The following is a 17,855-nucleotide window of genomic DNA, read 5'->3' on the forward strand; positions in this document are numbered from 1 at the left end:
ATAGGAGTGTTCCAAAACTAATCTGTATTCATACAAAAAATTGCTCCAATTAACATTGCGATGTCCCAGGAGAGAAGTAGGTGATCCCATTCTCGCTTTGTTTGTGAGTATTCCATAGAGTACATATGTGAGAGTACTTTCCAAAGTACTTTCACTGTAGTACTCACAGGAGCACCCACAGAGGATCATATGCCAAAGTACTAAAGAGGAATTGTGTCGGAAAGAATTATCGGAGTGAATTTAATTTAAAATGAAAGTAAATGAAGAGGGGCAATACAACTTTTATATTTTATACTACGAATATTCTTATGTTATTTAGATTTGCGTGAATAAAGAAACTAATATTTCTCTATACTATAGTATGTATACATAAAACCAGTGCGCGGTTGCATTTTATCAGAGTTGCCATAGTAAAATTTTATTATCAGTTATTTGCATGGTACAATTACCAGGTAGAAGCAGAAGTGAAAATGGAATCCTCCTGTGTATTTTGTTGTTGCCGATCGTACATAAATTGTCAATCGTTCTTTCAATTTCTTCTGTCAAAAGTGATGGAAGAAGAAAAATAGCCGTGTTTTTTAACACGCGTATATACGTTTACGTTTACGGGTAAAACAAAACGGCCATCGACAGTTGCGCATAGCCATATAAAACATTTGGCAGCACTGCCCCGCAAATGTCAAAATGCCACAAAAACTTGGCAGAACTGTATACGTATACATATTTTTTTTGGTTTATTTATGGTTTTTAATTGAAAATGGAGGCGGTAAGAAAAGTTCTTGAGTAATACAACAATTTCATACATTCGGTCATTTATTATATAAATCGTTTTCAGAATTCCGAAAGTATGTTGCGCATTATCAATGAAGTTCTAGACATAGTTGAGTTAGCCGACGAGGTAACTTCATCCAGTTTAGATGAAGACTCTGGTAGCGAGGGCGACGCGCCTGGAAGATGTCAAGACTTTGTTGGAACTATTGATGCAATGAGCGAAAAAATTTTAAGTCCCACATGAGAATCAAGTGAGGCACTGCGGATTTCTTAATAGGCAATTTGCAAAAATGCATATCGCTTCGCGAAGTCTAATGAAAATCTTAAATTACAGAAAGATACTCTCAGAGCCTTTCAGGGCTTAGTTGCACATACATTGGAAGGTCAAAAATAAGTCCCAAATGTTGTGTTTATATTTACGTGTGGTATATTACAACACAGTTGCCTTTCGTCAACTTGGTAACTTATTTGGAGTGACGAAATCAACGGCATGGCAAGTTGTTCGAGGCGCTATTTCATGGCTTATTACCATAAGTCACGAGTACATCAAATGGCCACAAGGGCCGGAAATATCAAGGAACTGCTACAAGTTTTACGAAAAACGACAAATACCCAACGTAATTGGGGCAATAGACTGCACACATATAGCCATAAACGCGCCTAAAAGCCAAATTAAACTTCCTTAACCCTAACGCCATAGTCGTAACCATACCCATATCCATAACCATCTCTATTGTGATCGATAAATGGTGCCATAACCGTAAACAGCTGACCATTGCTGTCGCGAGCTGGGAATGTTTTGTTTATAAAAAGTGATTGTGTAAAGTGATTGCAAAATTTGGTAATTTGTAATCAAAATAAAGTAAAAGAAAACATTATTAATAGTATTTTTATTAATATTGCAACAAATTGGGTGCATATCTACATAGTGAAACAATTAGGTGGTGAATAAAGCCCCATATCTACGCGTATCTCAATGTAAGCTGTTCACATATTAAAAGTTTAACAAATGAATAAGTATTTCTGTATTCTTACAGATTTAATTAAATATATCACTACATATAGGCGAAGATTTATATATATTTGAATGCAAGGACGTGAATTTAACAGTAAGTCTCTTCAAATAAAACTCGGAAACTGCCACACAAAACCTTTTGGTGCATAGAACCGGCTGCCATGGGAAGTGCATTAATACTCTGTCGTTATATTTGGTAGGGTCTGTTAGGGATTGACGGTTGACCATATATACCAACACCAGCAAAGCGGTTGCATATCCTGAGGTGCTCTTACCGTTTTGTCTGTTGGTCGACCAATTGCTTGATCTCGGCATTGAGAGCAATAATTTTCTTATCTCCTGGGTTGGGGTTTCGTCTGCCGGCGATTCCTTGCTATCGCATCTATGAACCGCACTATATATAATGGATAATTAAGAAAAGAAGTAAATAAAACATATATATCTATTCCTGTTTAAGCTAACATGAGCAGTGACGAAGAAATTGACAACTTGTTCCTCAGCAAAATGGCGTTATATGCTGAAAGAAGGAAATTAAGACAAAAAAGACGATGGCATGCCCGCCCCATTAATGCTAATAGGGCTCAAGCCGGATATCACCAAAAGACTTTTTTAAGAATTAAGGATATGGACGAAAGCGAGTTTTTTGCGCATACAAGAATGTCCCTGCCGGTTTATGACACTTTGCTAAAACTAATGGCTCCATTACTAACCAGCTTCAAACAACAATTTGGTGTAGAAGAACGTTTATCAATTACAATTCAGTAAAAAATTTCCAGATATTAACATCGTATATTGTATTAATTAGTATGATTTTTAGGTACTTGGCACATGGTATTCCTTTCAAAAAATAGCTTGGAGCCACAAAATTGGAAAGAGCACTGTGAGGATGATTGTGTTGGAGACTTGCGAGGCTATCTGGCAAACGTTTTCCCCAATATATTTAAGTGAACCCACAGAGCAGCAATAAAAAGATATAACAACTGACTTTTTCCCAAATGTGGAACATGCCAAATTGTGAAGGTGCTATTGATGGAAAGCACGTTGCTATAAAATGCCCTCCGAAGTCAAGATCACTGTTTTTTAATTATAAACAGTTTTTCAGCATCGTCTTGTTGGCAGCATGCGATGCTAAATACCAGTTTACCGCTGTAAGCGTAGGAGCTTATGGAAGTCAAAGCGATGGAGGCATTTTTCATGCAACAAGGTTTGGGGAAGATCTGTTGGAAAATCGATTAACACTTCCACCAGATACTCCTCTTCCATTATCGTCACAACCCTTTGCGCATTTCTTCGTTGGAGATTGTGCATTTCCCTTAAAAAACAATCTAATGAAACCATATAGTGGAATGAATACGACAAGGGAACAGCGAGTTTTTAATCACAGACTGTCGCGGGCCCACCGCGTTATAGAAAACGCATTTGGGATTTTGACTGCGCGATGGAGAGTATTGAAAACCAAAATGGAGTTTTATCCTGAAATTGCAGAAAAAATAGTCTCGCATGTGTGCTGCATAATTTCATTATGTTCCACGATACTAGTCGGTGGTATTACCCAGAAAACTACACTGACGGAGAATGGGCGAGTGCAGAATGGAGGAACGAACTAAGAACTTGTGGAGGTCCGCTGCGGACAGTACACTCATTTCGAAGAAGGGGCCGAAATAGTACATACGAGTATCGGGAATACCTTACCAACTACTTTATGACCGATGGTGCAGTAGCATTTCAAAATCACATCGAGTAATATATTTCAGGAGGTAAGAACGCAACTTATATACACTTATCTAGAAGTTATTTTACATTTTGTTTACCTCCTTATAGATCATTTCGGCGGAAGGCGGATACACAACAAAACAAAGCAACAACCATTGCTGCTGCACAAACACAACGCTGCTACAAAATCATAAGCTTTTAAAATTATTTTAACATAGAATAATATAATTTATTTCATTTTTTTCTGTATACATAGAGTAAAGAACGATACTGAAACAATACTTCATATATTTTTAAAACATATATTATGGTTTTTTATATATAAAGTTAATCAAAATAATTCACTAAATCAAAAATTGGTAAAAATTGTAATCCTGCCTCATGTATATTAAATAGAGCATAATATAATACCACAAAGTTTGTATTTTGCATTCTTATTCTAGTTTTGCACTTTAGTGTTTACACATACTAATATTTAGTATAAAATGGAAAGTGCAAAATTCAAATTAAATATTTTGCCAGAAAACGAAAAATTGAATTCAAAATTTTGAAGGCAACGAAAAAAAAATTTTTAAATACGTCACGAACTTTGACACTTTTTGAGCAGAACTTTTAAAAAATCTCTTGTATGCAACTTTGTTTCTTATTCAATTTTGTTATAATAATGTGCAAGTTAGAAAGTGTTAAATTTTCATCCCCTAATGCATGAACAAAGATTTACGTTTGAGCTATTACTAACCAATGGGCAACAAAGCTGCATACTCAAAGATTACATAAAAATCAATTCTGGCAATGTGTAAACTTTGAAACTTTTATATACGTATAAGATTTTTGTTATAGATTATGCTATATTTTAAATGAATATCAATAATAACACATACAGCTGTGAACACGACAATAGCAGTGTGAATTATAAACGCTATTTTTTCATTTTATTTATTATCGTTAATTTTCGAAATAACTTCAATGAATTGTATAACCAAACACATGTAAACTAATTTCGAAAACATTTTCGGGAAAATTCGAAAGGTGTTAAAAAATCTTCATGCAAATTTCAAACTTTTATTTAAAGTTTTCCGATTTTTTTTTGTGTGAAGTTTTGTAGTCCAATCAATTTTAGTATAACAAAGTGTATGTTTGAAGTCTCTCAAAAATCACATTAATTTTTGCCAGTTTTTTTTTAAAGAGTGTTTTAGATTTTCTTCCATATTAATATTTACTCTTTGTATGGAACCAAATCTAAAACAGTCTTTGAAAAAAAATTGGGAAAAATCAATGCGATTTTTGAGAGACTTCAAACATGCACTTTGTTATACTAAAATTGATTGGACTACAAAACTTCATACTAAAAAAAATTCTGAAAACTCTAAATAAAAGTTTGAAATTTGCATGAAGATTTTTTAACACCTATCGAATTTTCGCATTTTCCCGAAATTGTTTTCGAAATAAATTTACATTTGTTTGGTTATACAATTCATTGAAGTTATTTCTACCATTAACGAAAATAAATAAAAGGAGAAAATAACTGATAAAATACATCAGTAATTTTCACTGCTATTTTAGTGCTCGCAACTGTACATCAATATATGTTACGAATAAAACTATTTTCACTATTAATATGAGCAGGTGTTTACATATCTGCTATTATAAAAATTTAACTTCTTGTGTGTGTTTCTTTGTTACATTATCACAATTCAATAGTCACCATAATTTTTTATACTCGAATTAACGTATTATTATATTAGGATAGGTCAACTTTCATGTTACATGCAATACAACATATAATACATTTATAAATAAAGAAATTAATGTATCACAATTCGATTTTCAATCTACATTTTGTACTTTCTTGGGAATCTCAAATATATCTGCATACAAAAATTATTGGAACATTTTATCAGTTATTTGTTTCTTTTATTTAATTTTATTAATTTTAGAAAAAACTTGAATGTATTGTATAACGAAAACTATGTAAACCAATCTCAAAAATGTTTTCAAACAAATTAGAAAATTCAATAAGTTTTTGAAGTCTTTATAAAAAATTCAAACTTTTTACTTGGAATTTTAAAAAAAATTTTGAGTATGGAGTTTAGTAGGTTAATAAATTTTAGTCTAACAAAGTGTGTCAAAAATCAATGCGAATTTTGGCAGACTTCAAAATTGCACTTTGTTAGACTAAAATTCATTAACCTACAAAACTCCAAACTAAAAATTTTTCTAAAATATCCAAGTAAAAAGTTTGAAATTTTTATGAAGATTTACAAAAACTTCTGGAATTTTCTAATATGTTTGAAAACGTCTTTGAAATTGGTTTACATAGTTTTCGTTATACAATACATTCAAGTTTTTTCTAAAATTAATAAAATTAAATTAAAGAAACAAATAACCGATAAAATGTTGCAATAATTTTTGCTACTGCTTTTGTGAACAAAACTGTACATCCACTTATACATACAGTTTGTACTTTCATTAGGAATCTTAACTAAACATCCCGTGGCATATTTGCAGTCGCATTCATATTGGCATATTAAATATATGTCACGGGATGTATTCAGATTTCATTACAAATTAAAAGGAAATTAAATAGAAAATTCAGTCAATTTCTTTATAAACTAAAAATATAGGTTTTGCTATTGAAGGGCTGGCGTTACAAAACGTAAAAAGGCAGACATACAAATATGTATAAAAATTGGATATAAAAAAACTTCTTACTTACATATATTTGTGTGCCTGCCTTTTTTGGTAATTGTTTACTTTAGCTCCAAACTGATAAAACACGTCCAGAAATGTTGGCACAGGTGTTGGGTGACGGGTTTCGACCTCGGTATAAATAATCCAAAGGCAAAAATTAAAAAGTTTATTTCAGGCAATAGATATTTTCAAAAACCGGTTTCAAATATTCATGTGGCTGTAATTTTGATGATTTTGTTGTAGACCACAATTATGCAGAAATAATTTAGATCGCGTACCCGGCGTTGGATCAGGCTTTTGGCTCAACCGGGGGTTATTTGTTTGTTTCTGAACACCTTTTGATAGAAGCAAAATTTTTTTTTTTCGCCTTTGTATTGATCCCGAGGTCAAGGACCGCCTTTTGACATCCCTCCCGACATTTTTGGATGTGTTTTAGTTGTTGTGAGTAAAGTAAACAATTACCCATTTGTAGTGCCAGCCTTTTAGTTTTAAAATTACAAAAATGGTAATCACCCTACTGGTTGTCATACAAGTATTCCACAATCTCTGCTTCGTCGTTCTCCTCAATCTGAGCTTGCATGACTATATCAGTGCACCGTTGCATCACCACCGCCTGATTTTTCTTCTTCAAACTTGATATGACGGACTTATATTGGCACTGTAATTCTCCCGGCGAGCTCTACGCGCACCTACATCCCTAAAAGTTTGGACGGTCCCCATTAGGGCAGCGTCCAATTCACCACGCAAAGCTGTCGTTCGTTTTCGTTCGCGGGACCTTGATGGCTCAGACTGCGGTTGTGGCATCGGAGACGACTGAGATAAAGCAGGTGACAGCTGCGCTGTAGGAATAGGAGGGGACTTTGTATTTATAAATAGCAGGTCAGGTAAAGTGGGAGTTGCAGGGCGTGACTCGCAAACGGTGGGTGTATTTTTGCCACCTTCAACACTTCTGTTTATATTTTGAGAGCTATGCCGCATTTTGTTGTAATAGAAAATTTGTTCATAATCAAACATGTTAAGTAATTCCATTATACTTACGGTCGGGGTATAATGTGGGCTCTTAAGAACTGAAGACTCTATAAGAAAACCCACTGCCTTCCATCAGACGCGCCACTTCCTGAAGTGTTTTTACTGCTCCTTATCTCTTTACTAAAACGCTCTCGTAAATTCCCCCATCGCCTTACTGCTACTGCCACTATTGGGAATAATCATAACTATGTACGCACATATTATAAGATTATTCATTATTACTTACCATCCGCACCTAAATTCTCTGCTATATCCTTCCAAGCGGCACTTTTTTATTTGCGTCCTTAAAATCCCGGTTTGCCTTGTCATAAAGGCATGGGAAATCGCGTACAAATTCAATTAATTTGCAGACATCCATTATGATATGCATAAACAATAAACGAAATTAATTTGTCTTTCAAATAAACGAAACAATAGAATTTTTAATTACCAAAACAAAAAATTGGCATACAAAAAAATTATACACACATACACAAAATGGCAAAAAAATAGGCGAATGAACAATCAGCTGTTTGTGGATATGGCAGAAAACCAAAATTCAATTGGTTGGCTATGGTATCGTTATGGCGTTATCGTTATGGTATGGCACCATTAATCGATTACATTGATTTCCATAAGGTAGGTTCGATCAGCTGTTTTATCTGGTTATGGTTTTATGGTTATAAGTCACCATTAATCGGGCCTTAAGGGAAAGGAAAACTATTTTGATAGAAAGCAAGGTAATAGTCTAGTTGAGGGGTCGACTGCTAATACGCTACCAAAAATATCGAGAGAGGTGTCAAAGGACGCGTCTTGACATCAGTATTAATAATCCGAAGGCGGAAAATAAAATATTAACTCGTTCAAAAGATATTAACGAAAAACCGAAAAAAGACCCAGGGGTACCTCCGAAACCGGGGGTGGGATCCATAGTATTTTTGCGCAGAACACCTTTCTGAGTTGGCGGCCTTCGGCCGCGCTTATAAAAAATAACCCTGGGCTACGCCATGCCAAGTCCGGGTGTGTGGTATAACCGTGGCTACCGCCACGGTGATGCACACATTTTTTTGTGGGTACGAACACAACAACAACCACATGCAAATCGCCAACTTCAACTGCAAATATCTCCGGACATGGATAAAATTTTTCTTTTCCGCCATCGGATTATTGTTCTCGAGATTAATACGCGTCTTTTGACACCTCTCTCGATATTTTTGGTAGCGTATTAGCAGTCGACCCCTCAACTAGACTATTACCGAAAGCAAAATTACAGTTTAGTTTTGCAAGCGGCTGTAGATGCAGACAAAAAGTTTATAGATATTTACTGTGGTGAAGCAGGCGCTTTACATGACAGTCGTGTTCTTAGAAGATCCTCGCTTTTCGCACATGCTGAGCAAAGCTATGAGGAAATGTTTCCGAATTCAACTTTTTTACTTGGAGATTCGGTATATTTTAGTACAAAGTGGTTAGTGCCTCCATATAAAGACAATGGACACCTCACGGAACTTCAGAGAATTTTTAATCAACGGCATTCACAAACGCGTGTGACAGTAGAAAACACTTTCGGTTTGTTCAAAACACGGTTCCGACGATTGCTAAAGTTTACAGAGCATACTGATATAAATGCAGTCACGAACCCGGTCTATCACCCGCTGAAGATAGGCGCCGCCATATTGAACACTCTGTCAAAACGCTAAAAAGTAGCCATATTGAACATCCTGTCAGGCAGTTGACAGATAAGGTATAACACTTAGTCATCATTCACAATGGTTTACTATTTATAGATTTGCAATCTACTAAACAGAAATACTGGCTGTCTTTAAAAAATTTACCAGCTGGATTATATAAGAATAATTTTTGGATTTTGTATTTGTAAGATTGAGTCAAACAAATTGCATTTAACAAAAATTGATAGATCCTGCCATTCTCTGGTAGAATTCAATGGCAAAGTGGTGGCTGGTATAAACAGTTTTGTACCCCTTTATGAATTGACTAATGAAAAGGAGTTGCGAATGGAATGTAATATACAAAATAATATATCTGATTTGTATCTAAAAGCCAAAGGTGTGCTATAATGCAGTGAAGTTCACGAAGTATGTATAAATATGTATATATAACACTTCTTGTTCTATTCAGGTGACTGGTGGGCAATTTAATGCGTTCAATGACTTTACTGCAACACAAGCAAGTTGAGATATCTCGTGGTTGTGATCCAAAATGAATGTGTGCCGTCGAAATTTTGGATGATACATTGGTAATTCTATACGACAGCATGACACTGCTAATACGCGTCCAAAAATATCGAAAGAGGTGTCAAAAGACACGTATTAATCTCGACAACAATAATCCGAAACCGGAACATAAAAATTTTATCTCCGTCCGGAGATATTTGCAGTGAAGTTGGCGCTTTTCATGTGGTTGTTGTAATTTGTACCCATAAAAAAATTGTGAACGCAGAAGGACATCACCGTGGCGGTATCCACATTATACCACACACCCGGACTTGGCATGGCGTAGCCCTGGGTTATTTTTTCTAAGCGCGGCCGAAGGCCGCCAATGCAGAAAGGTGTTATGCGCAAAAATACTATGGATTTCACCCCCGCTTTCGGAGGGGCCCGCGGGTCTTTTTTCGGTTTTTTGTTAATATCTTTTAAACGAGTTAAAATTTTTATTTTCCGGTTTCGGATTATTAATACTGATGTCAAGGCGCGTCATTTGACACCTCTCTCGATATTTTTGGACGCGTATTAGCAGTGTCATGCTGTCGTATAGAATTACCGATACATTCTTAGGCTCGGAGACCTCTGCAAATCGTTTTGTCTTTCAAAAGCATAGGTAAAAAATTATCAAATTATTTCGATCCAACATCATATCTATCATTCTTTCTCCACTCCAGTGCGGCCACCACATATGAAGAGCGACAGCTGTTGCCTGAGGTAGCTGGCTTTCATTTGCGCGATGTTGTGAATATATTCCGTCACGATTCATGGTAATACAAAGTGTTGGCGAACGCACTACACCTATTTAAGGATGTGTGTTGTATTGTGTACGACCACCTACAAATTGTCATTAAAGTCCTGTATCGGGAGTCTAAGCTAACTGGCAGTTGGAACAGCAGCGGACCATAAGGAGATTGGTGTTAGAGGTAGGTTCCACATTACAATTAAAAAGATCGTTGGTGACATGTGGGGACACATCGCATGCAGGACATACACTATGTATTACGTTAAGTTGGTCCAGGGTGACTAGTGTCTCCCTTGGTAGTGTGCTTTGTTCTTCTGCGAGAGTAGGATATTGTATATTGATAATAGGGTTCACCAGTCGTGTCCAGTCAAAGGCGTTTACCGATCTGTGTGGATTTTGCTTAGGGCCTCATACTTTTCTGGATTAAACGGCTGCGTTGGCAGGTGCCGGATCTCGTTAAAGAGCTTATGGAGATGTTCCCCTAAGCCTTTCGGAGACGGCGCTACGTCAAGCAGTTGCTTCCTAGGGTGTCCTGGTTTGTGACAATAAAAAACTGTCTGTTCAGCATTTCGTTGTGCTCTTTGGCCCCGCTATGTAGGTGGTGTTCGGCGGTCATAAGGAGATATCAGGTGTCAGGTCTGATTGCAGCATTTTGACAGGCCTGTAGTCTTTTTTTTTAAGATCAGGCGACCAAACTGGTGACGCGTTACTCATAAGCAGCCGGTCAATTGCTTTGTACATGGTTAGCAATGTTTCTTTATGTTTTCCCCAGCAAGCTACTTGAGGATTTTGTTGCGGCTTTGTGCTTTGGATACAGTTTTGGTGGCATGCGCCTTGAAGGCCAGAGTATTATCGAACGTTACCCCTAAGATCTTTGGGTGACTGACAGTTGGTAGTGTAGCACCATCAACGTGAACGTCCAATATTTGCGGCATCTGTTCCTTTGTCGATGATATGATAATGCCAGGTTGCACGAGGCGAAGAAACTAGAAGTTGTTGTTGTTGTAGCAGTGTTTCGCCCCATCCAATAGGTGCGAGCAATCACAAATTGTCATCAATGTCCTCTATCGGGGCTCCAAGGAAACTTGCTGTTTCCACAGGGGTGGACCATAATGAGAGGGCTGTTAGAGGCGTTGGTTCCACAATACAGTTAAAGAGATGGTTGGTGTCATGTGGGGACACATTACAAGCAGGACATATGTTTTGTATGTCGGGGTTGATTCTGGATAGGTAAGAGTTTAACCTGTTACAGTACCCAGATAGAAGTTGAGCTAGAGTGACGCGCGTTTCCTCTGCTAGTTTTAGGTATTGTTTTTTGAGTACATGATTCACCGGACAATTCCTGTCATAGGCGTCCGACGCCTGTTTGTGGATTTCACTGAGGACCTGCTTGTTTTTTAGCTTCATACGGCGGCGATCTCAGGTGCCGTATTTCCTCATAAGGCTTACGGAGATGACTCCTTAAGCCCCTGGGCGGTGTAGGCTCATCAATCAGATGTCTGTTGGGATGCCCAGGTTTCTGGGTATTCAATAGGAACTGCTTGGTTAGCATTTCATTTCTCTCTCTAATTGGGAGTATTATCGCCTCATTATGTAGATGGTGTTCTGGAGACATAAGAAGACAGCCCGTTGCGGTTCTGAGGGCGGTATTTTGGCAGGCCTGTAGCTTCTTCCAAGGAGTAGTCTTTAGGAAATGCGACCATATCGGGGACGCATAGCATGCAATCGGCCGGCCAGTTCGTGCAGTCGCCGGCATAGGAAATGATTGTAACTCTTTCTGGTGGGTAAGGGAACTTTGATATGTAGAAATGAGATTAGGCGGGGATTGGACACCATCCTGTGGGACCCCCTTTTTAATTTTCCTTAGCTTTGAGATTTCGTTCCTAAATTGAACCGACGCTTGCCGACCATTCAGATAATTAGCGGTCCATCTTTTTAGAAAACGGGACAGGTGTGAGCCTAATATGTATGTACCTCTTGGAGTAGCGTGCTGTTTGACTGTGTCAAAAGCTTTTGACAAGTCAAGTGCCACGAGCACCGCCCTGTGATGGCGATATAGTATATACCGCATACAAACGAATTGTTCAGATAAGGAGCTTTTCTTCATTTCTGTTCCATTTTAAAAGCTAAAAGTTTAAAATTTCATCAAATATTTACGTGTACGTCATATTCTATTCAGATAAGTTCTAAGCTGAGTCAAGCAGACCACAAGAAACGTGAAACTTTGTATTCTCACACAAATTACCTACTTTCGCTTCCTTAGTTCAGCTCCGTTCATAAAAGGTATGTCCCGTCCTTGTTATACCTTTCATGAAAATGAAATGGTATATTAATTTCGTCACGAAACCCAAAATTGTAAGTCCTTAAAGGAAAATAGATAGACCCACCATTAAGTATACCGAAATAATCAGGATGAAGAGCTGAGTTGATTTAGCCATGTCCGTCTGTCCGTCTGTTTGTTTGTATGAAACTAGTCCCTCAATTTTTGAGATATCTCGATAAAATTTGGTGAGCGGGTGTACTTGGGTGTCCGATTAGACATTTGTCGGAACCGGCCGGATCGGACCACTATAGCATATATCCTCCATACAACCGATTTTTCAAAAGAGGATTTTTTGTCATATCTTCCTCAATTTAACAGATTGAAGCTTCAACATTCACCATATACTTTCGTATATTGCACATATTGTTGTCTGAAAAAATTGATGAGATCGGTCGTGTATATAGTATATATCCCCCACAACCGATTGTTCAGATAAGAAACTTTTCGTAATTACTGCCCTATTTTAAGAGCTAGAGGCTTAAAAATTTCAGCGAATGCTTACGTATATAGCATATATTGTTGTCTGAAGAAATCATAAAGGTCGGTGGTATATATAGTATATATATGGTGGTATATATAGTATATATATTTTTTTTTTTCGCAATTTCAGCCCCATTTTAACAGCTAGAAGCTTCAAATTTCACCAAATGCTTACGTGTAGAGCATATATTGTTGTCTCAAAAAATCATTGAGATCGGTGATATATATAGAATATATCTCATACAACCGATTGTTCAGATAAGAAACTTTGCCTAATTTCTGCCCCATTTTAACAGCTAGAAGCTTCAAATTTCACCAAATGCTTACGTATATTGTATATATTGTTGTCTGAAAAAAATCATACAGATATATACCTCACATAAACTGTCATTTTTGCCCCTTTTTTACGGCTAGAAGCTTCAAATTTCATTAAATTTCATCAAATACTTACGCTTACGTCATATATTGTTGAAATGCGTGATTCGTAGTCATAGTTTTTACACGCAGACCACAAAAAACCTGAAGCTTTGCATCCTCAAACAAAGTACCTACCTATTTTTTATTTTATATTTATCTTAAAAATCGTGTAGGTATGTACATCTGTTCACTGTATATCTTATCTTATACATCCGATTATTTTTTGGAGATTACTAACGAGATAAGATTATTGTTCAGCCCCATTCATGAAAGGTATGAAGTCTTCGACACAGCCGAAGACAGTCCCGTCCTTACTTGTTTTTAATTGATGTTGAAAACGATAAAGTTAATAGTGCCCTAAAGTCAAAACTACCACTCATTATCATATTGTTATTTAAATAAGTTTTTTTTTCTATTACAGCATCACATCACCTTAACAATAGCTATGATTTAACATGCGTATCCCTACCAGTACGTTGAAGCGACAAAGATATGATGAAAGCAATAAATATCCCTTGTAGGGAGTCTCGAAGGAAAGTTCATCCGGGAATCGAATACAAGCTAATTGCTAAGGACACAATGACTCCACTGCCTGGAGTTTTAGAGGTCAAAAGTCCCAACATGAGACTTCCTTACTACACTAAAAACTCCTTTCTTCTAGCATCACCACAGCGTTGAATGCCATAACTAATAAAAATTGCTGGCTTAATGTATGATTGAAAATCAGAATTAAAATGTATTTATTATATATTATAATCTCGTGTCATGGTTTTACTGGAACAACTCTTTCAGAAATTACTGAACCGAATTTTGTATGTATATATGGTAGGTGTGCGAGAACGTAGCTAAATATATTTCATACTTTTGGGTAACCAAGGCCCTGAGATATCTACCTAAATATGGACCCCGGAGACCATACAACGAGGGTTTATATACCCTTGCTCTGTTCTGGAGATAGAAAGCTATATATATACCAGAGGTACCTCCAAGGATTTTTGTTTTAACGATATGGGTTTCAAACGAAAGATTTGAACAAATGATGGTTTTTATTTCAATATCTTATTCTGCTCCCGAGGTATTGGCCTAAACTGGGGTAGAGATAAAAGGTAGAAGTAGATGGTAAGGGCAACAGTAGTAATAGAGGCAAAGTTAGAAAGGAAAAGAAAGAGGGTAAGAAAAGACATTAGTGTGATGGAGGGATACGGAAAATAGTAACGTCCGGGTAGGATATTCGCTACTACGGATTCAAAAACAGGCCTGGGGAATTTCCGATGCGGTCGCCATCTAGAAACAAAAGCTGTAATATTGAACAAAGACATCTACCCTATCCACAATTTTCTTTAACTTCTTCATTCGAAAATACCATTCCTAATGTCACTTTTAGCTGATGGATCTTGGTATTAAAGCCCGAAAACGACCTATCGCAAAATAGAATGATTTCCCAATAGCCCCACCATGCTGAGTACTATAACAGAAGTAAAATTAAACTTGTATACTTTATTTAATTAACTGTTTTGTATGCTGTCTTAAAAGAGGTACTGTGTTACACGATTGACAAAAATTAAAATTAATTCATAAAATTCATTTAAATTTGCTGACTTCATGTATATACATTTATTTATTGCTATATCGACTGCTGAGTGGAATACCTCGGCTGACAGTTGGAAATCGCCCTATTTCATAAGCATGGCATTTTCCAAACAAACTCTGAAACAGTTTTCGCACTAGCAGCCGAGGTATTCCATTATGTAGTCTATATATACTTAGTCTTGTTTTTTGTAACAAAATTAAATTATCAAATTCAAAATATATTTGTCTAATTATCACAAGACCAAATTCCTCAATTCAATCATTTTAAATTTACATACATATTTACACACATTCATAACATAATTCAGTTTATAAATTCGTTTACTTGCCTAAAATAGTAACGATTATTTTTATTTTTTTTTTTAAATACTTAATTTACCCCAGCCCTGCGAAATGAATACACTATCACTAGGTTTTTAAATTCATTGCTCATCACATTTTAAATTCATTGTTTTTTTTTTTTTTAATTTTTTCATTTTATAATTCTAAAATACTAACGATTATTTTTTTTTTAAATACTTAATTTACCCTTAGCCCTGAATTTCGAAATAAATAGACTATCACTAAGTTTTTAAATTCATGGCTTATCACATTTTAAATTCATTGTTTTCTTTTTTACTTTTTTAATTTTAAAATTCATTTGCATATTAATAAAAATTGAGCAATTGCTTCAGCTTAAGACTTCCGACCTTCTACTTGAATTTTTGCTTAAGAAAATTTATGTGAAGTTTCAGAAATCTTAAGACGAAGCACTTATTTTTTCGATCGTGATATCCACGCTTTTGTGTACTCAGTGCATCTGTTGTATAAACTTGGGAGAGCGTGAGCATAATGTGTTGTGAAGTACTTGAAAAATGCTATTTATCACGATTTAGCAACAATTGAAGATGATTGTAGAAATATTGAAGTGTAAGTGTAACATACGTACAAGTTGTTTACTAATATATTTAAGCAAATGGATTTGATTCAATGTATTTCAGCATTTTTCAGGTACTTCACAACACATATGCTCACGCTCTCCCTAGTTTATACAACAGATGCACTGAGTACACAAAAGTGTGAATTCCTTGGCTTAAAGAGCATTTAATTTCTCCGAAATCATATTCTTGATATCCTCGTAAAATTTTCTTTTTAACTCTAACTTTTTTTCATAATAGTTCTCCTTTGCACTCTTTCTTTTTCGGCGATTGCTTGTTCCAATAGTCAAAGGTACTCGGTTGGAGGCTACATAGCACAATGACACTGGACTGGAAAATGAGTTTCCACTGGACGCTGGCATATCTCCTAAAGGATCGTGATTACAAGTCGACAAACACCTTGATGTGCAAGCTATATTGCGCTGAGACTCTGTGTTCGATGATGAGTCTTTACTGGACAACAACAGGGTATCACGAAGTAAACATGACTTATCAATAAATATAAACAAATATTGTATTTAAGAGAAACTAATAGATAACCAATTAGTGAAATATTTACCAACAGCAGCCAACGAACAGCGCTCAGATAATGGCCTTCAGGCTGTGAGAATTTGAGATTATTGGCTCACGGCCAAAAATCTCATTCATTTCTTCCATAAATGGACCTTTGCAATATGTCGCACCGGTCTGCCTGTTGTTGTCCTTGGCGCTTTTATACACTATCAAAAGTGTACGCATCTTCGCCTCCAACGCCTTTATTGTTACAGTGGTATCCTACAAAATCAATATAAAACATAATCAACCCTTTGAATACAAAATTTTCTAAAAGAAACATACCAAAAAGCCTCGTCCAAACATATCTTCCAACACGTTCACGTAAGCATACTTCCTTTTCCTGCTTTGCTTAAACTCGTCCTTTCGGGTACTGTAGCACTGCAACAAAAGAAGCGTCTCCTCCCTCGTCCAACGTTTCCTTGATTCTTTTCTGAAGAAATTGAGTAAATATGCATTATTTAAAATTTTTTATAATATTTACACAAAAGTACTTACATTTCTCCTGCTGACATTTTGTTTTTTAATTAGGGATGGTAAAACAGACTATAAAAGTCGATAAAAACTACTTATTGAAACTTGGAAGTACTGATTTTATATTCTACTATTTCACAAGCGACAAAAAAACTTGTCTCTTAGCAGTCTTAAGCGTAAACGGATATACGCGTGTTAAAAAAACACGGCTAATAATGTCACATGTAATTTTCGTCAACAAAGCCAAAACAAAAAAAGAAAAAAGTTGGTTTGCTGATGAAGCTGGAGGAAAAAGGCATTTTTAACGGAAAATAAAGGTAATTAGCAGATTTTTAAATGATATATATTTAATTTATTGCTATTATTTATTTACATATAGCAGCTGAATCATTTTTTCAACGTTTCCAGCGCATCAATTCTTGGTAATTCTATACGACAGCATGACACTGATAATACGCGTCCACAAATATCGAGATAGGTGTTAAAAGACGCGCATTAACCTCGACAACAATAATCCGAAGGCGGAGGCAAACTATTTTGTGTTGGTCAAGAGATATTTGCAAAAGAAGTTGAAAATTTACAATTTATTCATGTGTGCGTTGTAATGTTGATGATATTCGTACCCACAAAAAAAAATTGTGGACATAAGTGTTTTTCGCAGATATAGTTTTGTTAATTTTTTATAAGCGCGGCCGAAGACCGCCAGCGCAAAAATACTATGGATCCCACCCCGGTTTCGAAGAACTCCGGGGTCATTTTTCGGTTTTTTGGGAATATCTTTTGAACGAGCTAAAATGTTTCTTTTTCGCCTTCGGATTATTGTTATTGGATTTGGTGCTGCATGTGATCTTGCACTCAAAGAAATGGAATATGATAAGAAATTTATAGATTTTCTTTCGAAACGTTTATATCATCGCATCAGTTCAAGATTACACATGGT

General features: G+C 36.0%; 4 long non-coding RNA genes across 6 annotated transcripts; 2 read left to right on the plus strand and 2 right to left on the minus strand.

Moving 5' to 3' along the window:
• The first annotated feature begins 1,580 nt into the window (after window positions 1-1,580).
• LOC137248147 (uncharacterized) lies at window positions 1,581-4,663 on the plus strand. 2 transcript variants are annotated; one of them, XR_010952097.1, is made up of 5 exons: window positions 1,581-1,749; window positions 1,809-1,880; window positions 2,244-2,547; window positions 2,604-3,543; window positions 3,608-4,663. It is a non-coding gene; the product is annotated as an uncharacterized lncRNA (long non-coding RNA). The 2 variants fall into 2 exon arrangements; XR_010952096.1 differs by having other exon boundaries at window positions 1,809-2,547.
• Window positions 4,664-5,819: 1,156 nt separating this feature from the next.
• LOC137248148 (uncharacterized) lies at window positions 5,820-7,780 on the minus strand. Its single transcript, XR_010952098.1, has 3 exons — window positions 7,446-7,780; window positions 7,229-7,385; window positions 5,820-7,157 (listed from the first exon to the last, which is right to left on the minus strand). It is a non-coding gene; the product is annotated as an uncharacterized lncRNA (long non-coding RNA).
• A 1,173-nt stretch (window positions 7,781-8,953) lies between these two features.
• On the plus strand, window positions 8,954-14,138 carry LOC137250209 (uncharacterized). Of its 2 annotated transcripts, XR_010952862.1 has the most exons (5): window positions 8,960-9,262; window positions 9,335-9,452; window positions 9,991-10,033; window positions 10,095-10,343; window positions 13,804-14,138. It is a non-coding gene; the product is annotated as an uncharacterized lncRNA (long non-coding RNA). The 2 variants fall into 2 exon arrangements; XR_010952861.1 differs by having other exon boundaries at window positions 8,954-9,262; window positions 9,335-10,033.
• Window positions 14,139-14,859: 721 nt separating this feature from the next.
• LOC137250210 (uncharacterized) lies at window positions 14,860-17,001 on the minus strand. Its single transcript, XR_010952863.1, has 4 exons — window positions 16,940-17,001; window positions 16,727-16,874; window positions 16,449-16,663; window positions 14,860-16,377 (listed from the first exon to the last, which is right to left on the minus strand). It is a non-coding gene; the product is annotated as an uncharacterized lncRNA (long non-coding RNA).
• Between the last annotated feature and the right edge of the window lie 854 nt (window positions 17,002-17,855).

This window comes from Eurosta solidaginis, chromosome 4 (assembly GCF_040869045.1).
Source record: "Eurosta solidaginis isolate ZX-2024a chromosome 4, ASM4086904v1, whole genome shotgun sequence".
Lineage (NCBI taxonomy): Eukaryota > Metazoa > Arthropoda > Insecta > Diptera > Tephritidae > Eurosta > Eurosta solidaginis.